General features: G+C 37.4%; 1 pseudogene; it reads left to right on the forward strand.

Moving 5' to 3' along the window:
• Positions 1 to 595: 595 nt before the first annotated feature.
• Positions 596 to 1,483, forward strand: LOC107399617 (dnaJ homolog subfamily B member 11 pseudogene; annotated as a pseudogene).
• The last annotated feature ends 21,811 nt before the right edge of the window (positions 1,484 to 23,294 follow it).

A 23,294-nucleotide genomic window follows, 5' to 3' on the forward strand; every position in this document is an offset into this window, starting at 1 on the left:
AAGTGTAGAAGAATCCAAACATAAAAGACCATGAAACAATATGCATGGAAGCATTCATGCACCCTCTGTGGAGATTCAAATGGTTGTTGTCACCCAATAATCTTGTTTCATGTCTTTTCCCCCATCCCTGTCCTTACCTCTCCTGGGCTGTTTAAAGGAAGCCTCTGGCATGGCATCATTTTGTCATAAGTGACTTGTCTTTTCAAAGACTTAACTCTTAAAGTTAAGATGCATGCAGACAGCATGGGTAACTTGCCTGGTGCTCTGGGGAACATTTGCTGTATTCTCAGACAAAGTACTCTCTTCTCCAGACACAGAATTATTTACTCTATTCATGCAAACATGTCTAGGGGCTTCTAATTTGTAAGTTCAGAAAACATAGTTATATACAGGAAGATAGACTAAGTGATCCCCTCCCTCCCACCCCATACCAACCTCTGGACTGAGCTGATATCTCTTTGGTTTTAGTAAGAGAAGGAAGTTGTTGGGACAATTTTCATATCACATTCTGTGTGCATATGTTAAGACTAGTGGCCAGAGCAGCTGTGCTGGGCATGGTAAGAACACTGGTCAAGAGCAGTACAGTCAGCGGGGCGCTTCCAGATGACCCAGGAGGTGGTGTGTGACGAGTGCCCCAATGTCAAATTAGTGAATAAAGAACGAACACTAGAAGTAGAAATAGAGCCCGGCGTGAGAGATGGCATGGAGTACCCCTTCATTGGAGAAGGTGAGCCTCATGTGGACGGAGAACCCGGAGACTTACGATTCCGAATCAAAGTTGTCAATCACCGTATATTTGAGAGGAGAGGGGATGATTTGTACACAAATGTGACAATCTCGCTAGTTGAGGCTCTGGTTGGCTTTGAAATGGACATCACTCACTTGGATGATCACAAGGTACAAATTTCCCGGGATAAGATTACCAGGCCAGGAGCCAAGCTCTGGAAGAAAGGGGAAGGGCTTCCCAACTTTGACAACAACAACATCAAGGGCTCTTTGATAATCACTTTTGATGTGGGTTTTCCAAAAGAACAGCTGACAGAGGAGGCAAAAGAAGGTGTCAAGCAGCTGCTCAAGCAAGGATCCGTGCAGAAGGTGTACAACGGACTGCACGGCTATTAGGAGTGAAAGAAATCAGACTTTGGTTGAAATAGGTGGATCAGCGGTATTTATTATCTGCAGGGGTTTTTGTGTGTGTTTCATTATTTTCAATATGCAAATTCGGCTTAATCTTTTTTTTTTCCCCCTGATGATCGTCATGTCATAAATAAGAGGTTTGAGAATCTGTCTATTGTATTCAGACAAGAATGACCGGCAGAAGGTTAACTAATACCTCTCCCTCTGGAGATATAATGTCTGGTGCTGTTGCCCGAGGTCCAAGGAGAAACCTCTCAGAGGATGCCAGAGCACAGGAAACCAGATGAGGGGTTAGAGATAATTGTTAGCTATTTCAAAATGCAAACTGGAGAAGTCTGTTTTTAAATACATCTTGTTGTTATTAAAAAAAAAAAAAAAAAAAGCCGGGCAGTGGTGGCACACACTTTTAATCCCAGCACTCGGGAGGCAGAGCCAGGTGGATCTCTGTGAGTTCGAGGCCAGCCTGGTCTACAGAGTGAGTTCCATGAAAGGCGCAAAGCTACACAGAGAAACCCTGTCTTGAAAAAAAACAAAAACAAAAACAAAAACAAAACAAAACAAAATTCATCACAGAATTACTTCTCAGATCTCCATCAGATACTCAATATCTTTACATAAATTTAAAAAAGCATTTGTATATAACAAATATACATCTTTCCACAGACAAATTTTTCTAACATTTTCATATCTGTGCTTTGTGAGTCTAAAGACAGAGGACTTAAAGACACTTTACTGCTCAGGGGTCACTGTTGGGTATGAAGCCTGGTAAAATGATAAAAAAGTTTCATACTTCTGCATGCAACTAGAAGAAAAAAGAAAAAATGACACCGAGATTTATACATTCCCGAGAAGTAACACCAGTGGCATGTTTTAGGAACTTCAGAAAAGTTCTTTCAGCTCAAGCAAGAGCAAATGTCTGCCATTTATTAGCTGACATTTTAAATCTAGAAGGAAATTGAATAAGCCCCTACTATGTGCCATCTTCTGCTACCATTATTGGTATCATTGCAGAGAACAAGTAAAATAAAGTTTTGCTATGATTGTAGTGGGAAAAACAGACAATATGACATAAATATTAGGTAGGTAAATGCAATAAAAGCAAAACAAATGATGGAGATGTTTGTGCAGGGCATGCATGGGAGGCCTCTGTGAAGAAATAACTCTTGAGAAAAGCCCTACATTTAGTGCCCAGTGGGTGGGTCATGCACCTCTTTTTATTTTTTTAAGATTTATTTATTTATTATGCATACAATGTTCTGCCTGTAAGTATACCTGCCGGCCAGAAGAGGGCACCAGATCTCATTACAGAGGGTTATGAGCCACCATGTGGTTGCTGGGAATTGAACTCAGGATCTCTGGAAGAGCAGTCAGTGCTCTTTACCTCTGAGCCATTTCTCCAGCCCTGGATCATGCACCTCTAAGTAAGGAACAGCTGGATTAAGGAGTCACAAATATGAACACCCAGAGAGTTCCCAAAAGTAAGCATGACCAAGGTAAGAAAGGCCAGTGTAGCTATTAAGTAGTGGTGCATAGGGCAGGGGGTGACAGGATATAAATCAGAGAGGCAAGCAGGATCAGTTCTTCAGGACTCTGGAGACCACTGGAGAAAATACATTTGCATATGTGTTGGGAGGGACCGCCATCCTGCCTCAGGGCAAAAGTAGTGTCCATTGCTTAGTCTACAAAGGAGACAGCACATTCTCTACAAGAGCAGGACTCTGGAATAAGGTGTTTAAACAAGTAACAAAAATTGTTTAGGTTTTCGAAGGGTAGGTCTGAATTCTACACAGGCAAGTAACTCCAGGGTAAGACAGTGAAAACAAGCTTTGCGAGATGAGCTACCAAGAGATGATGAAGCTAAATCTAAGAAAGAGATGACAGAAAGTGGCTGAATCTGTGCACCTTAATCAAGCAGAACCAACTGAACATATGCCAGGTATGTGAGAGAGGAGATCTGAGTACATAGTGATGTCCTTTACACACAGGGAGAATCTTACATTTGTGGATAATACTGACCAACTTAGCTGCTGGTCCTGCGCTCTAACGTTAGCTAGATTCCAGTCAGGTTAGAAAATAAGAGTGGCAGAAAGCGTAAACAGAGAAAGAAAAAAAAATTACAGAAAGTTCCTCCTAATCCCTCTATCGTAGGTGACATCTCCAAGAGAAGCAAGGGTTGAGGCAGAGCTCTTTGGCATGTTTACCTAGAAGTTCAGGAGAGGCAGGTAGGACCTCCAAATAGTGAATCAGAAGAAAGAAACAGAAAAAAAAATCTCCAAAAGAATATACAAACAAACGATAAAAACACTTCCAAAAGGAAGAAGGATTAACTGTCAAACATGGCTGAAAAATTGACTAAGAAAGCCGCACATCTCTGAAAAAGTTCCCTAAGAAGAATGACTCGGTCGAGTTTATGGAGAAAGTTTGATCTTGAAGGATTAAGGAAAATATGAGAAGTAAAAAAAAAAAAAAAAAAAAAAAAAAAAAAAAAAAAAAAAAACTACTGGCACCTTTTTAGGAGAACAGAAAGGTGACAAAATGTGATAGTAGTGTGTGATTCAGAAAAATGATAGTTTCTGAAATTTTCTTAATTTTTTTCTAAAACCACTTGTACCTTCTCCAGGTAATAGAAGGTATCAATAGGAGAAACGAGGGAAGGTCATATCTCAGAATTTTCAGGCAACTACTTTCTTTTCCCTTCCATCTAGAGACAAAAGGAGGCAAGATGTTAGTAGAACCCAAAGTCTGGAGACACCTTCAGAGAGCCAGATCTGTAGTAATTATGTCTAGTTGAAGCTGGAGGCCAACAAATCCATACTCACCCAAAACAGTCTACTATTTGAGCTTCTTCTAGCTAATAGCTCATCAATGGCTTGAGGAATATTACACCTTTCTGGCACTGGCTTTTTTAATATATACAAATGTCTGTGATAGTTTGAGTACTGAATATTCCCCAAAGGTCTACATGATATGTTAAGGTGTTTATTCCCTGGGGTGGTGGTATTTGGAGGGTGCTAAACCTTTAGGGAGCATGGGCATCAAAGGGAGGTCTTTAGATCATTGGAGGTGTGCCCTTAAATGGGATTGTAAGAGAGTGGACACTTCCTCTTTGTTTTTTTTGTTTTTTTTTGTTTGTTTGTTTTTTGCTTCTGGTCATGAGGTGAGCACTTTGATCCACACTGATGCTGCCATTGCCATTCAGTGTCTCCACCAGAGGAACAAAGCAGTGAGTCCCCTTGGCCCTTAAGTGAAACTCTCAAAACAGTGTGTTACAATAAACTTTTATTCCTTATATGTTAATTGTCTCACGGATTTAATTATAATGATTAAACACTGACTAGCACAATATAAATCATCTCATGAGCTTTCAAAATGCTAGTACTCAGATGACTTTGTCTCTGATTATTAAATTTTAATTATTAAAAATGAAAAGTAAATGCTTTTTAAAAGATTTACAGATATATATATATATATACATACATATATATAAATACATATATATATAAAGTTTTGAGAAAAATGGATCAAAACATCTGCACTGCCAAACAACAGTAAATTCTTTCTCTTACACAACCTCCTGGATTGCTTGAACTCAGAACTAAGATAACTATCATAACAACAAATGGTAAAGAAAGCCCCAAGCTCACCAATCCTATTGGATTAGTTTCCATAATGAATCAGGCTTCCCGCAAGCTCTTTCCCTTTCATTCTGTTTTGAGGTTATGAAAGCCAAAGATGAAAAGCCCAGAAGCAAGAGACTATGTTTCCTTTTGCTGTAAATGGAGTAATTAAGTGGTACAGTTAGTCACATGGCATTGAGAGCATGTTTTCCAGAATGCTTTTATCATGATTGACCAATGCAGAGAGACTGCACTCGATCACTTTTCAGACCAATGGAAAACCTCTCAGAGTAGCTCCTGTCTGCACTTCTCCAGCTGAGATTGAACTGTGCACCTCATAATTAGAGACTGCCCCTTTCTTAGAGCCTAAAACACTTGTCACTTTTAGGGAATCAAAATCCTGAGTCTGTGGATCAGAAATAAGCGTCTGGTCTCTCACTGAGAATCCTGCATTTCAGTTAAGTAATTTCCCAAAGCAGCTGGGATTTAGTCAGTGTTCTTAGTTATAATTAAATGATAAATCTTCATGTGGAAGGTATCCAATGCCAAATATGTCAGTTCCACAGAAGCAGAACAGAACACAAGATACATTTATCTAGGAAAACGATTCCACTTTGGAAAACTATATTCTTCTCTCAGAAGCCAGATGACAGGATTTCCCCTATCAACAGTCAATAAAAAAAATGCAAAGCTTTTTAGTGGCTTATCATGCATGTTCACACCCCAAACCCAAATTCATATAGTTCTCTGGAAATATGATTGCTTCCATGCCTAACATTTCTTACTGATATTAGCATCTCTAATGTCCAGGTGGGCTCAGCCCTCAATACTCACTTAGGATAGCCTTCCCACAGACACCAGCTGAAAGAGGACACACATCCTATGGAACACAGGGCATTCTACCAGTCATGACTAACACTTCTGATGTACCAAACACTTATGAAATAACTAGTATGGGAGGGATAACGTGGGAATTACAACACTGACGGTGATACTTTTGGTTCATGGGTCTCACATATCACTGAATGCCAGTGAACTCCCTTCTCAATGCCTTTAAATATACCCACGGACAAAAGCAGGTCCCACCCTTAGTCAGAGAGGCCTCTTCCTGCAATGAACCATGATGAGAGATTATGGCTGCTGAAGATGCAGAAAAATAAATGAGTGGATGTTGGCGCAACTCTGAACAAGTCTCTTATACCACCCCTTCTAAGGCTCAAGAAGGGAGAGTGGAAAGTGTGAAAGAACCAGAAGACAGGATGCAAGGCTGCAAATGCCACTCCCTACACTGGATACATCTGTTAATCAATAACTCACACTGGCTGTAGTTACCTGCACTGGGCCTACGCAAGATCTGCCCTATCAACAATCTATCAAGGAAGGGGACCGGGACCATGGGGCTTAGCCTTTGTCTCTTAATGATCTGCTGTTGATAGACTCTGAAAGAGGGGGAATCATTGTCTTTAATTATGCACCTTCTGCTAAGCCCACAGGACTGCACCAGACAGCTGGAAACACAGGCTCCCACAGATGGCCCTGGTTAATCCTGATGGGTCACAAAACAAAAAGATTAGATGTGAATGCCTAAGAGAGATTTGTGGGGAGGAGGGAGAATAGACAGGGGTAGGAGAGAGGCAGAGGTGAGAGTTCTTAGGATGGGAAGTACACATATGTGAAATTGCAAAATAGAAGTACATGTTCTCTTTTGAGACTATAGTATAAAGACATCATTTCTTCCTTCTCCTTTCTCCCTACTCCCTCTTCCTCCCATAAACCCATCCTTAATTAATTTTTTAATGACAGGTGAGTGTAAAATTTGAGGTTAATGAGTTAAAGGTTCATTCTAGTTGGAAAACAGTATGATGGTCCTTTTCATATGAGCACACATATGTGTATGTCAATACACTTTCATGATTTTCTGTTTGGCTTAACTCTGTACCCCATGTGTCCTAGAATGAGGTACTGGGACTACATATGCTTCTCAATATGATAGAGTTACAATGTGAGAAACCCACTGAAAATATTGCATCCTGAGAATGTATTTCACATACCTAACCTGTGAAACATCATCATAGCTTACCCACATAGTTCACTATCAAAGGCGAATAATAAGGGGACTCCTGGAGACTAGGCTTTCTGCTGGTACCCAGCATCATGTCAGTGGCTTGTGACATAATACTAAACAAGGAAAAGATCAAAGTTTGAAATTGTTTTTAACATGGTAACTATCATGAGGTAGAAAAGTTTCAAGTTAAGCGATTGTAAATAGGAAATGTTTGTAGAAAGACTCAACATTCATCTGGAAATGCAGCCTATCAGTGGAAAAATTGCTGAATTTTAACCACTAGAAATACATGACTTAAAGATAAAATACTAACACGTGATCTTTTTACTATGCTCACAGCATGGCTATACATAATTTAATCTTCCCAAATAGCTGGAAGTAGTCTTATTTCCATTTTTCAAATAAAAAATTAAAGGCACATGGAGATCAAGAAACTCACTGATGTACTCGGAGCTAATAAGGAACAGACCTTCCCAATTCAGTATTATTTAAAAAAATCCCTCAGTCTAGATGGATGTAATATGCTATGTTTTGATATGTTCTGATATTGTTCTTATAGTTAAGGCAACAAAAGTACCTGGAAAGACTTTGTCTGTGTGGTCTACTATGTCAAGTTTTTATTTCATTTGGTTTGGTTTGGCTTTGTCTAATTTAATAATTTTACTTATTTTGAGATCTTCATATATGAACATTGCATCTACATCCAATTAGATAGATATTAGATGTTCCCAAGCTAAAAGTGGCACCATTGCATCATTGTGGATATCTTGCCTGTCCAGTTATTGTTGTGATTTATAAGATTTACACCTGAGTAGGACTACTGGTTGCTTCTCTCCTTTGGGAGCTTTCATAAGAGCTTCCAATATGATAAGGGCCAATCCTCAGAGTGAAAACATGCAGACAAGTTACAGCTTGATTTCTTTAAGTCCTGTGTCTAAAATTCACGGTGTCTTACCACGAAGTTCTTGAAGGCAACCAAGGGCGAAAGTAATAACCTATATTGCCTGGGGGGGGTGTCTCTTGGACCACCTCTTACCAGGAACTTGAAGGGGAGGATTCCCAAACCTGGTATCAGATTTTCTCTTAATTAATCCATGACTCTTGTTGGGTACATTGCCACTGAAGCTGCAAAGTTTTGCTGTAACTTTCTCAAACATATGTGATATTCTTTATCTCTCCTTCCACCCTCTTCTCCATTGTTTCCCACCCACTCTGACTGATACAAAATGAAATCTCAAAGTAGTTTTAATTTGCATTTACCTAATTGCTAAGGATGTTGAACAATTTTTCAAAGAATATAAAACTATATATTGATCACTGCTTACCATCAGAACATTCTGGGGCATTTCTTACCTATTTTTATCTCTTCTTTTGACACCTGTGTTCAGACCCATAGCCCATTTTTTCGCAATTGGGCCATTTGTTTTCTTGACTCATTTCTTTAAATATTCAGAATATTAATTCTCTAGCTTATATAAAGCTGGAAAGGATGCCGGGCGGTGGTGGCGCACGCCTTTAATCCCAGCACTCGGGAGGCAGAGGCAGGTGGATCTCTGTGAGTTCGAGGCCAGCCTGGGCTACCAAGTGAGTTCCAGGAAAAGGCGCAAAGCTACACAGAGAAACCCTGTCTCGAAAAACCAAAAAAAAAAAAAAAAAAAAAAAAAAAATAAAGCTGGAAAGGATTCTCTCCCATTTTCCAGGCCTCTTTTTCACTCAATTCATTGTTTTCACTGCTATAAGAAGTATTTTAGTTTTAAGAGGTCCATTTTCCTACTGTTGGCCTTAATTCCTAAGCAAAGGAAGTCCTATTCAGCAAGTCCCTTCCTACACTTAAGTCCAGTATGGTACTCTCTGTTTTCTTCTAGCAGTTTGAGGTCTCCAATCTATTTTGAGTTGATTTTTATACTGATAGATATTAGGTCTGATAGATATAGGTCTACACTCTTCTACGTGTTGACATCCAGTTATCCCACCACCATTTGTTGAAGATACTTTCTTTTCACCAGCATGTATCTCAGTAAAATGTCAGATTTTAGTACGTATACTTTTATGACTATAGGCAAATTCATGCACCTGTCAGAGCCTCAGTTTCCTGATCAAAACAGTGACTAGCCCTACTTAGGGCCTGGCTACCTACTTGAGGAATAATCCAGACCTCTAGGCCCTCAATTTTCTTGTTTGTTAGAGTTGTCTACAGTTGTATGAAAAAAATACTCCATATGTATTCATATCTGTGACTAAATCTGTATTTATTCTCCTTATCTTTTACTATACATGCTATTTTGAATAATGTCTGGCATCCAGTAAGTCCTGTACCATCATTTGTTATTCTACCATCACAGATTCCATTATTATTTTAAGACTTTTTTTATACTGTAGATATTATTGACATCTAGGGTCAACTCTTCCTATTTCACCTTGTAACAAATTGAACTCACTATTTAGTCTATGAATCACTCTTTTGTCGTAACATCCACCTTTCTGTTATGTCATTCCAATGAATAAAGATGTTATCCTTTCTGTCATGTTAAAGAGCAAATGTTTCCAATTTCACTTCAGCTGTCAGCATTTTTCTTTTCTGTTTTTGATATGGCAATATTCCATTTAAAAATAGTAGTCCATATTCATTACTGCCATTTTTCTCCTGTATTCTATTTTGATTTTTTTTTATTGTGGGAAATGCACACAACTCAAAATTTACCATTTTAATTATACATTTTTAAACAGTGCATATATTCATAAGTCTATTTAATGTTACCACTCCCTAAATTACTTTTCCTATTTCTGTGAAAAAAAAAAAAAAACCCTGATAAAAGCAACTTAGGGGGTCGTGGTGGCGTAATTTCACTTCACAATGTCAGAGCACAGTCTATCAGAGTGGGGAAGACATTTCTGCAGCAGGAACTTGAGACAACTGGTCAATATTGCATCTTTGATAATAAAAAGCAGAGGGATGTCAAGGGAAGTCATTCTGTTCAGCCAATGGCCTTGGGATACAAGCCCTAGGGGCTGACTTTGTCTGAGTATGTGACCCCTTAAGAGCTGAGGGAATGTTGTAGTGTCCTCTCCTGGGTGGTTGGAGACATGCTGGTTGGTTCCCCAAACCTCTGGGCAGAATGGAGGACAACAACTGGATGCACAGTGATGTTACTTTGTTCTGTATCCGTGAGTGTATTAACCCACTTCTATATCTTAATTAATTCCCGAGATCTATTAACAGACTTGAGTGGGTTCACATGACAGAGGGAGATGACTGTTTATGTTCAGCTACATTATTCCTTTTTATTCTGTCTAGTTCCCAAGCTGAAGGAATGGTTGTGCCAAGTTTTCTTCCCAGAATAAAAGTATCTCCATCTCAAATAGCCTAATCCAGATAATCCCTCATATTCCCACCCAAAGGTTAACCTACTCCAAATGCCTCATAGGCAAGGACAAGTATTTGTCTTCTATAAACTCCAGATGCTGTGAAGTAGACAATCCATACCAATGCATCATAACCACCACCCATCTGCAGAAATATTTTTATGTGTCAAATCTGAGATTTTGTTTCCTTTAACAAATATTCCCTATTTCCTTCTAGTCCCAACCCCAGTCAAATCCATTGATTCTGTCTCTGACTTTGATTGCTATGATTTAATGTTTCATATGACTGGGATTGTATAGTGTTCATCTATCTGAGATGGGCTTTTTCACTTAGAATAATATATTTGGTGTTTGTTCATGTTGAAGTATGTCTGTTTCCTTATTAAGTGCACAAAGATTCATGATTTCTCTACCTTCTTGTGATAGTAAAGCTTTTATTGATTTGTAGTGAATGCTCTGTTTGTAATCAACTTTCTTCATTAAGCTTATATTAATCTGAGCACAGCCAGCTTGGTTCTTTTTGGTTACTATTTACAGGTAGTATTCATTCACATCTATGTACTTTGACTCTGTAGCTTTGGATCTAAAGAAAGTCTCTAACGTACTGTAGATATTAGATTTGTATCATTGTGATAAAACACCTTTGATAAACAACTTAAGAGGAAAAATGATAATTTTGGGTCATGATTCCAGACATTTCCATTGACTGTGTATCCACCATGAAGCAGAGTATGAAGACTATGGAAGCATGTAGCAAAGGATACCTACCTCAAGACAAGCAGGAAGAAGAAAGAAAAGCAGGAAGCAGAAATTAGATATAACCTTTAAATATGTCTCCCAAGCTTCCTACTTTCCTGGTCTTCCAAAGTTTCCTCCAACTCCCCAAATAGCACCTCTAGCTGGTGATGCAAGACACAGCCTGTGGAGGACATTTAGATTCAAATAATACCACATCATATTACTGTATGATGATTGTGTTTGTTTTTTGAGGGTTCTGCTCTGTGGCCTGTGATGGCCTCAAGCACCCGATTCTTTAGCCTCAGCATCTGGATTGCTGAGGTTAAAGATATGTGCCATCATACATTGCTCAGACCATACTTTGTGTTTGTCAGCTTTGTTTTTAACCTATAATGACAATTTTTGTCATTTGATTGGAGAATTTAGTCCATTTATATGTAATTAATATTAAGGTGATATCTACTTGAATAATAATGTATTTTATGTAATTTTACACACTCTTGTCCATCATTCCTCTTATTATTGCCTTCTTTCATAGTTTGCTAATTTTTTGTGAAATGTTGGAATTCTGTTTTAATTCACTTTATATATATTCTATAACTCTTTCCTTTGTGGTCATCATAAGGGTTATATTTAACATGCAAAAGTTATAATGATCTGAATGTTATTTTTATCAGCTTAACTTGAATCATATAAAAAAGTCTTCTTGAACAGTCCTGTCCTCAATCATTTCAATAGTGGATGTCAGAAAATTACAGCTTTATGCATTATGTAGCCACTATTAAATTAATCATTATTTTATATACTATTAATCTCTTCACTAGGGAAAATGAAAATTTATAAGCCAACATTACAATAATACTAACTATGGGGCTAATTTTTCAGTGTATCAGTTTTTATATAAATAGAAAAAATGGCTTTGTAAACATTGCAGTATACCTAGCTTTAACCACTACTGTCATACTTATCTTTTCTGAGAAATTATTTCTTTGTATCTCTTTGAATCATAGTGTAATATCTTTCAGTTTATACCCCCAGGAATCTTTTTAGGTTCTAGACACTACCTCTGCTTTTATTATCTAGGAATTTAATTTCTCTCTCACTTTTGAAGGAAGGATTTTATTAGATATAGAATTCATGGCTGACTGGTTTTGTTTGTGAGGACCTATTTATTTATTTTCTTTATTGTTACTACCTTGAATGTCCAATTCATTGCCTTATAGCCTCAAAAGTTTCTGATAATAAGTATTGGTCACATTTTTACACCTCTTTTTTTACTGTGATGAATCACTTCTCTTTGGCTTCCAACAGTTTGAATATGATGCAACTGACTATAAGTTCATCCTATAAGAGTTCTTTGATTTGATGAATATTTGCATTCACGTCTTTCATCAAATCTTTAACAAGCCAATATTTTTTCAAGTACTATCTCTGCCTTCTTGTATTTAATTCGCACTGTGTTACTGTGGCTTGTATAAGAGTCCTGTGGTCTTTACTCATTTTTCCTCAACGTTTTTCCTTTCTATTCCTCAGATTCAATAATTTGTAGTGCCTTGCATTTGGCACAAACTTTTTTCCACCCTCTCAAGCCTGTCTTTGTGTCCCTCTGTTGAATCTGTCATTTCACTTATTGTAGTTTTCATCTCAAGAATGTATTTTTGGGTTCTTTCATTGTTTTCCCTCTCTTCAATTTTGCTCAGCACATTATTTTCTTGACTTTTTTAAAATCTTTCTCAGTTCTTTGAGCATCTCTAAGTCAATTATTTTGAAGTGCTTTTATAGTAAACCATTTTTTTCCTCTGGGAAATATTTTATTGATTTAATCTGTTTCTTTGAATGAATTGTGTTTATTGTTTCTTTGTATACATGTTTTTTGTTGTTGAAAACTGGACAGTCTATTTTTCTCTTACTGAGAGTGCTTTACTTTTTGTTTTGTTTTCTTCCTCCTATAACCTTGATTTGTCTTCAAACCAAGGACAATACTCAGATAAGACTTCTGTATTCTTCAGTCTTTTCTGTACTGTTCCTTGAGCATGTGTAGCAACTTTCTAATTAAATCTAAACATACTGTTGCTTTGCAATACTTCAGTTTTTGTGTCTAATTCCTAGAAAAGAAAAAACAAATAAACAAAAAAGTGCCAGCAGCTGACAAAGGCGGAGCTCCTTAATTCCCCTGGCATTTGGTCACACAGCTTGAGAAGGAAGGTCTTATTACTATAAGAGAGAGTGTGACAATGTCTTCTGTCTTGATGTCTCAACTCCAGCTAAAATATAGATTCTAACTGTTAGGAGAGCCAACCATTTCCAGTATAGCTGCTTACAAGCACCTCTAGGAACATATGGACAACTACCTACCATGCAGCTGATGGTGAGGAAGAGATGCTCTGAAGATCTAAGGAAAGAATGAAACAAGCAAACCAACTGGAGATTTCCATCTACCCCATTCATCTGCAAGTACAAAGTATTCAGTAGACCCCATGGTTTGCAAATCATATACATTCTGCCAAGGCCACTTTTGTTTCCATTTCTTCCTTTGAAAAGTTGGCTCATTTATATCAATTTTCCACTTTGAGATGAACAATTCCAAAATTGTAACAAATATGTCATTCCAAGACCCAACATGTAAGGACATTTTTACCAAGCCAAGGGTTCAATGGGTAGTTATAGTCAGTGTCCTTGCAAATTCCTGGCCCAACAAAAACTGAACTTTTCTGAGCCCTCTTAATTTTATCTTTTTTAATACAATATTTTATAGCTAAAAATCATATACTATGTAAATATGTGTTTGCTTTTTTCTACTTACAATAAAGAATACAAAATTATCAATTAGTTACATATTACAATACCCTATAAGAAAGTGCCACACATTGTTGATTCATTTGCTAATAGATATTGGGTTTGTTTGGGCTTGAAACAATAAATAATAATGCTGCAATCGTCTTTCACTCAGGGGATATTATGTGGACATGAGTTCTCTCTCTCTCTCTCATGATCAGATTTGGGTTTGATGAGCAACAAGCTAAGTATTTTATCAATGTTACAGGAAACTGCCAATTATCTTCATGTAGGTGCTGTTCCATACTATACACCCAACTAGGATGCTTGCTTAATAAGGTGAAATGTCCATTCCAATCCTTTGCTCGTTTTTTATTGTACTATTAATTCCTTATTGCTTAATTCTGAGAGGTGGGGCTTTTGTTGTTGTTGTTGTTGGTGGTGGTGGTGGTGGTCGTTTTGTGTGTGTTGGGGGTGTGTGACTTTACAGCAATTAGGACATAGAACAAATTCCTACATTTTCTTCTAGAATATTTTTGTGTTAAAATTGTATGCCTAGAACTATGATATATCTAGAGTTCAGTAGCTTCATATTACCGTAAAATTCTACCTTCTAGTAACTTTCTCAAAATGTATCTATAAGTTTGAATAAACTCTTGGATCTATTATGTTCCAAGAATGTATGTCTATATGCTTTAGCCAAATGCATACCAATTATTGCTTGTCAGAAATTCTTACTATCAAGTAGCATGTTAGTTCTCCAGATGTTTTCTTTAAAAAAAAAATAGTTGTTTCAAACCCAAGAGAACTTTGGCAACACAAATTCAGCTCAATATATTAAAAAATAAAAACAACAAAACAAAACAAAACTGGTAAAACATAAAGTTGGGTGGATAAGATAGGGTGATGAGTGGGTAGAAATGGAAGAGCAGGAGTAAATATGATAATAGATTGTATGAAATTCTTATATAAATAATAAAATATTGGTATTTATCTGGAACCATGCTTAGGAGTACTTGACCAGCACAGAACAGATTCCATTTTGTTTTTGTGTGTGCTGTTTTGTTTTCATTTTCTTTTTTTTTTATTTTCTTTTCCTTTTAGTTTGCTCTGATTTTCATTTGGCTTTGCTGCTGCTGCTGCTGCTGCTGCTGCTGCTGCTGCTGCTGCTGCTGTTTGTTGGGGTCCCTGCAAACAATACCATGTCCAGAGTAACAATCTGCATAAAACAAGAGGGAAATCCAGATCAACAGGACTTAGCCAGTTATCTGGTGTTCATTCAAATGTCTAGAATCTAACCCTAGGCAGTTTGCTGTAAGCATATTTAAGTACAGTAATATTTGGGGAAAAAGTTTCCTGGTATGACACAATCCTCTATGTTCAAGGAGGATAATTATTTCAAAACTCTTCTCAAAGTACATGTCACTTCTTCCATGAAAATGGGTTCTATAGATTGGCTAAATGTGTTATCTTAAGGATCTAGGGAAGGATATGACGTGGTCTCAGTCTTACAGATAGTGTAAAGGTCGTTTGGCGATATTAGCCACCACCTGTTCTGGTTGTGGGAGCTTGGGGAGCCCCTGCCATACAAATAATGCAAATGTCACCTAGATTATCAGCCACCTCTGGCCCTGCTAATGGAAACTTGATATGGCCTGGTGCTACAGATAGTGCAGACCACTAGACTATTGATTAGTCACTTCCATTCTCAATTTCTGGGTGGAAAACAGATTGTCCATCTTTTTCTCTAAAAAGACAGCACTGTGTTTAACATTACTGGTTTGCCCTACTTCTCCCTGTGAACTAAAGGACATTTAAGCTCCCAAAGCTGTTATTTGGGGGATTGAGAGTGCCTGGGGGAGGGGTTAACATGAAGTTGGGTTGTAAGTAGGAGGGGAGGAGTTGCGAAGAGCTATGGGAGTAGAAAAGTAAGATCATCATACATGGGAAGAAAAACTTTTAAATAAAAAAAGATTGTGCAGGTATATAAATTAATTTTGGGATGCTGGCATTCTAATGCTCCTGTCTTTTCCAAACCATTATCATAGTATATCTCTGTATTGACTTAGATTTCATTCCTTTTCTCTCAATAATTTAGTAGTTTTCAGTATACATGTCCAGATTTTATTGGAGGTATTCTATAACTTTAGTGGGCTTTATTACATTGTTAAAATATAGTTTGGGAACTTCTAATTTTATGGGTAATATCTGAGATGGAAAACAAGATGGTATGGTACAAAACAGCAAAACTCGTTGTCTGGCTCAGGTGAGTTCTGGTGCTTTCTGTGCAAATTCCTACATAGACAAAGGTGTGTCTAGACAGATACTGTCTACTTCTCTGTCTGCTATCAAGATGGCCTTTATTTCTTTTTCCTGGCAGTATTGCACTGTAAATATCAACTTGCGTTGATGCAGAATAGTGTTGCTAAAGACATATATTCTTTCCTTATATACAATGTTCAACATAAAGTGTTAAATCTGACACTGGTATTAATTCATCTACAGAATTTCAATAAGAAATTTTCTTTAATTCAAAATCTTATGGGACTTGTCTTGTCATGAGTAAGTGTTAGTTTTGCTACAATTCTTGTTACTTTTGCATGAGTTGACATTGAATGTGTTCATTTTTCCCATCAAGATCTGGTTTCCTTTGTTTTGATTATTAAAATAAACACATGACTATAGATGCTCAACTCACAATTCATTTAAATCCTGATGCTCTTATCATACACTGAAAATAAACCTAAATCAAAAGTACATTTAATTCACCCACTCTATTGAACAATATGGTTAATGATACAACACACCACAGAGTGTCAGTCATTTTTTCGTCTTGATTTGTCTGGGTGCAGTGTCTCACTGCCACTACCCATCATCATTAGAGCATCACATATCACATGTAGTGCCAGTCCAGGATAAAATAAAAACTGGAGCATTTACTCCAGAAAGATCAAAATGTATCCAAAACCAGAAATACTATACACAGTTATTCAAGAAGTTTGATTCAGGATATACAGAGTCTGAAATCTCTCATTTTCCATCAACAGAGAATAATACACCATTCAGTTGGTGTATCATATGAAATGGGCTACCGTTCACATATAAGAAGGAACAAGCTACTAGAACACACCCCATATATTAGTTTCAAAACATTATACCAAAAGAAAGAAGTATTTCAGTAAGAGCCACATCAGATCTGATTCTATTTCTAATGGTTCTATCAAGCAAAACTAATTCCCAGCATGAAAAAAAAAATCAAACCAGTGTTTGCAAGTGAAGGGAGATATGTAGAAACTGATGACAAGGAGACATTCTAGTGTGATAGGAATAGTTGATATTGTGAAAGGATCTTGTGTTTCAAAGACATATGAAACACAACCCCATTAAATAGTACCTTAAATTATAAGTATTCTATTAAATAAATTGTTTACTTTAAAAAGGCACACAAATATTGAGCACTTGAACATAATAACCATGCTTGACTATTTAGAAGTACCGAAGCATTGCAGCCCATCTTATGAATAGAGTTTACTACTTTTTAACAGTATATGACCAACAGCAGGAAATTTAGATAGATGTGCAGATAAACAAGAGGACAGTGGATGGATGGCTATATAAATAAATAAATACATGCAGTTAATTATAGAAATTATATAATATCTATGTAGATATTTGCTGTGCACTTCTGTATTTTGTTACACTTAAAGCTTTTTATAATAAAATGGGGGAAAGAAAATATAAATAAAACAATTACTTTAAAAAGCTCCTCCCCATAGATTCAGCTTATTGGTAAAACTGGAAGTTCATTTTTCTTCTTAATTTATATTAAAATATGTAAAATCTACAAGGAACTATTGCAATAAATATTTCACACACACCCTTTGCTTATAGTTCCTTCTATGGAGTGGAACCACCCTATAAAAATATATCCAGCAATTATTCTCTTCATCTGGGCATGAAATCAACCATCATAAAAGAGTCTCCACAAGACTCTTATGTAAGTGTTGTTTCTTTTTCTATTAGGTCTCTAGACCTAGGAGCCAGGGAACCTTGTATAGAAATGCTGATAATGAAGGAGCATTCATAGCCTGAAATTCTTCAGTTAAAGCCATCTGTGTTCTTCAAATAGAAGGGGGGGGGAGGAGGGTGATGCCAATCAACATTCTAGCCTGATCCCTGATTGCAAAATGAAGGGCTGACTTTGTACAACAAGTCTGATTGCAATTTGTACAAACTGATCAGTGATTTTTTTTATGAAGCAAGACCTAAGAGAAAACAAAATGGTAAAATTTCTTTTAACTTTCCAGTGGCAATATCAGATATGAAATGAAAACATCACCTATGTCAGAAGGACTTATGCGAGTGACTACTGCACTAATTATGAACTTAACAATGAGCATACACTATTATCATCTAACAAGGGATCATTACTTGTTGCAATCAGAAGCATTCTAGATTCTTCTCCCACTTTCAATGCTTTCATTACCCCACTTTCAAATTGTCCTCAGTGCAATATTCAGAGTAATGCATACATACATGGACTGGTAATTTGGAAAGGTGTTTTTTTTCCTCAATAATAATAATATAACAAGGCCCTCTCATTTGCATAATGCCTTAACATTCCAAGTGCTTTTGAAATATGCAGCTGACTAAAACTTGGTGAAGGGGCCCTGCTTATAATGGTAGTTCTCTTGTTGCTCAAGTACATCTGCTTGAAAATAACTCCTTTCATCTTTTAAATGTAGACCTTATCTACGGACCTATGCTCAAATATAAACCTGAAAAAATGGACTTCTGAATCAATTATCAATCAATCAGTCAATTTGCATGTCACAACCAGAAATATCTAAAGATAGATTACATACAAATATATATCTACATACATCTACATGCATTTTACAGTTATCTCCCTCAATAAATTTAAGATCCACAGTATTTTTTGTCATTATCACTATTCTTGGCATGGGGATCTTAATGGCAATTGTCACTCAGGATCCATCCTTTGAAAATGCTATCTATGTTCACAGGAACATTTGAAACTTGGAATTGATAAGAAGCAGCATGGAGGACAGCTTAATATCCATGATATGATGAGTCTATTAGAGTATGTGCATATGAAAGGAGAGAGAACTGAAAACTAAGATAGAGATAGACAATAATTAGTGAAACATCTAGCATTTTCCTGCTCATATATAAGCTCAAAATTCTTCCTAGGAATTGGTAACAACACTAACCACATGATGCTGAAATAGCTATGTTTTGGTCAGGGGCCTCCTGGGTTATCTTTGTCTTTCGTCACTGTTATCTCAGATATTCAATGGAATAAGGGTTTTGCTTTATCTGAAACTGTACATTGGGAGACAGATCTGCAGTTACCCAGTGTGTCTATAATCCTGACAGCAGGACCAGCTTTCTGCTTCTGAGATCTTCTTGCAAGAATGAGTCTTTGCGGGTGGGAGAGCTGGAGAGATGGCTCAGAGGTTAAGAGCACTGGCTGCTCTTCCAGAGGTCCTGAGTTCAATTTCTAGCAACCACATGGTGACTCACAACTGACTGTAATGAGATCTGGTGCCCTCTTCTGGCCTGTAGTCATACATGCAGGCAGAACACTATAAAAAACAAATAAATTTAAAAAAAAAAAAAAAAGAATATGTTGTTGGCACAAAGTCCTTAAAAGACAGACTGTCTGCTTCAAGACTAGGGTTGTATTGTTCCCTGAATAAAAGATGTGGGTTGTCAAGTGCAAGGTCTATGTCCAGTAACATGACCATAAAATGTCTAGATAAGTGTCACCTGGTCTTCCTCACTTCACCTCTAAGAACTGGGGATAAGAATTCTAATAAGGCTGGGTCTTTCTACATTTAGAGCTGGGAGTCATCAACTGCCTTCATCTCTAGCCCAGGTCACATGTCTCCAGGCAACAAACTTGACTATGTGGCTGGGTGATTTTACAGCTCTAAGGGAGGGTGAAATCTCAGATGCGGTGCACTTTGGGCAGTCAATTGCATAACATTCTAAAGTTTCCCTCTACCTACAAAATGTTCAAGAGCAAGTAGGAAACGCTTGAGAAGTTTATTTATAAAACGTAGTTATCATTGTTGGGAATGTGGAACTTACAGGCGCTGACTCTACAAAGTGGCATGCTGAGCATCCCTTTACAGGTAATTTGGAAGAACCAGACTGACACCTCTCTAATCACTGGGTCTACACAGTCACACCAGTGTGTATGCTGAGGAGAACAGCACTCCATTTCAACAGAGCCTCTGAATAAGCCACAGCTTCCAGACAGAGGCTGAACTGAAGTGTGTACTCCCCTTGAGTTTAGGACTGGATTTGTCACTGTCTAGTACGTCTGAGGAGTATTTAATTGGAGCAGAAAGCAGAAATGGGGATTCTTTCACAATTTCATTTTGAAGGTCTCTGCTTAGAAATTCCAGATACGTTTCAGACCCATTCATTTCATTTCACTCCTTGTCTTATGTAAATCTAGTATTATCTCCTTTTTTAGCAATTTTAATGTTATAAAACAACTTAGAAGTCACTTCTCCTTCAACCTGCTACACAAAGTAAGCATTTGTGTTATGTCTACAGCAATGGGAGCTTATACAGCTCACAGTAAAGGGTATTGAATTCAGCTGGGTTTTGAGATGTTTAACAATTTCTCCTCACAATAAGCATGTACCATGTACCCTAAGCATCTTCAGCCATTAGTCCCAAGCTTCTCCTCAAGGCCCAGCCTAAATTCATCCACTCTTTTTTCAGCTCTTATAAGCAATATCCTCCCTGCACTGAACTTATGCTTTACATGGCACAGCTTCAAAATGTTTGGCTACTCTGGCAAATCCTGACGACGGTGCACATTCTGAGAGATCAGCCCACAGTAGCCTAAACGGTACAGCTTCCTGCAGCACTGGTCTTGTTGTGCAGGTGTGTCATAGAGTTGATTTGTATTATGTTCACAGCCAGCTGGAAATGTCAACCCTTTTCAACATGAATTTCTCACCGCCAGGCTCATTACATTCGAAATTCATGCAATTGATTTTTGTCTTTTATCCAAAGCAATCTGAACACATTGTGCCGAGTTTGTTGATGCAGTTTAATCCTTTCTGCCACCTTCTTGAATTTTCTGAAAGTTCTTTCTGTAGTCAAATCTACCAATGTATTTTCCAAGTTGTATCATTTAAAAATCTGAAACAAAGGGCTTTTAAACCTTTACCCAGGTATTGATTAAAACACCACGGAGAACAGAGCAAGTAAAAAAACATCCCTTGGATGGTCACCTTTTAACTTCGCTCACAGTTGATGGCTCAGTGAAGAAGGGTCTATCTTCTATATATGATTATTTTAAAGGCTTCAAATATCATTTACTACATTGCCAGCTTGGATTCATTTATTTACCTCTTTGGGGAAGTTGCAATGCCTTGGGATAATTTAATCAGAGTATTTCTAAGGTTTGTAGTAATATTTCATAAATTATATTATAAAATTTGTAAACATTTATTATAGAAAATTGTAAATTGAACAGCACATAGGTCCAGTAGGCCATGAAACGAAGGTGGCTAATTCAGAATTAGTACAGAGTCTGCACAATACCCTAAAGATAAGGAAGGGCAGATCAAGCCACACAAAACACAGTTTTTGTTTTGTAAAAGACAAACAATAGCAAAGCTTCTAATTTTCCATAGAGAAATCAACATTGAATGCAAGCAAAACTACTGTTAGACCTCTCTTTACCACTTCCAACAGGTTGTATGTGTAAGTGAGTCCACAGAGGCTTCCTAGTGAGAACTTAACTCAGGGTCAGAAAATCTGAGCTTGCTTTCTTTACTTGGCAAGGCTGCATAAGGAGATGATTTGACCACAAGCATATTTACCAGGTGTTTGGAAGGGTCTACCCTTGGCTGTACAGTGTGCTTTGATCTTACAAGGGGGAGGTCTTTTGCCTCTCCCCTTGGCATATTATATAAAGCCTTTTTGAATAAACTTCGAGACTGGTGGGAAGCTATCCTGTGTCCCTGTCTTTCTTCTCGTCGTCTCCATCTTTCATTCTACCTGATATTTTCTTATCCCTCTCTCCTTCACCTAAGAACCCTTCAAAAGGTGGGAGCAGGTCAGAGCTGGACTCCCACAGTCCTCCTACATATGTGATATGCTGAAATGGCTCCATTAGTGAGAGGATCTCTACACAAGCATGAGGATCTGAGTTCAGATCCCGGGGACCCACATAAAAGCCATGCACAGCAGCACATGCATCTAACCCCAGCACTGAGGAAGAGTAACAGGCAGACTTTCGGAGCAAACTGGTCAGCCCATCTAGCAGAATCAGTTCCAGTTCTGTGTCAAAAATAAAGTGGGTAGTGGCGAAGGAAGACACCACTATTGATCTTTGATCTCCACACTCACATGCACATACATATGAAAATGTACACACACAACAATGAATAGGAATAACAGAGACAACTCTACAAAGATTACATGGGGGGAAAGACTATAAATAAAGGACAAATATTATAACTACAGAAAAGCTTCCAACATAGAACACAGATCTGAAACCTGAGATTTGAAAGACCCAGGTACAAGTAAAGGACCTGTGACCTGGGGGTGGTGCTCACTGGTACACCCTTTACTTGGCATAGATATGTAAGCCACTGGGTTTGATCTTCAGAACCACATAAAAGTTAATATATCACCAAATGGGAAAACAGGGCAGGGTACTTATGGAGGGGGAAGGGAAGTAATCACAGAAGAAGAAAGGATAAGGGAAGAATAATATTAAGAATGTATGAAAAATTTATAAGGAATCATATTATTGACTATCTACTTAAATATACCTATAATACATTTAATTATATATAGTTTAAATGAAATTGTCCCAACTGGGCTCCTTTATTTGGAATAAGATGGCCTAAAAGCAAACACTTTAATGGCAATGCTTATCTAATACATCCGACACTTAAAAACGAAAATCAATCAAACAGCAAGAAAGGAAATAAATTAATTGAAATCAATGAAGAAATTAATGAAAAAGACATACATGAAAATTAAGTAAGAGATAATTAAGCAAGAATGAAATTAAATGGAAATTTCACAAGGAAATTAAACAGGGACAGATTACAAAGCAAATAAAATAAGTCAGAAGAAAAGTGATTAAAATGAAGTACAGGTAAAGATCTAATCTAAAAATAATTGAATTCCCTGGAGGTGATTATTTCACAATACAATATCCAGAGAGTTCTAATCCAGAGTCCTACGAAAGGCCATTTTGCAGTAAGTCCAGACTTACAATCCTGCTGTGCCAGAAAACTGGAGAAAATGGATGCAGCAGCTGCTCAGTTAATCCTGTGATGCCCTGCATGCTGCTCAGCAAAGGCCTGGACCATCAAGCAGGTTCACCTGCAGGGAGCACTCATCTGCTTTCCTGGCAAACACTGAGACAGCTAAGAAAACCTGGCATGCATGAGATGAAAATCTCAACAGAAAAAAAAAAAAATGGAGACACCAGTTTTGATTCTAGTTTTGCTTCCAGATAATCTCATACTGTCTAGACTGACCTCACTAAATAGGCCAAGCTGACCTTGAACTCAGGCCCTTCTTGCTAC

This window comes from Peromyscus maniculatus, chromosome 17 (assembly GCF_049852395.1).
Source record: "Peromyscus maniculatus bairdii isolate BWxNUB_F1_BW_parent chromosome 17, HU_Pman_BW_mat_3.1, whole genome shotgun sequence".
NCBI lineage: Eukaryota > Metazoa > Chordata > Mammalia > Rodentia > Cricetidae > Peromyscus > Peromyscus maniculatus.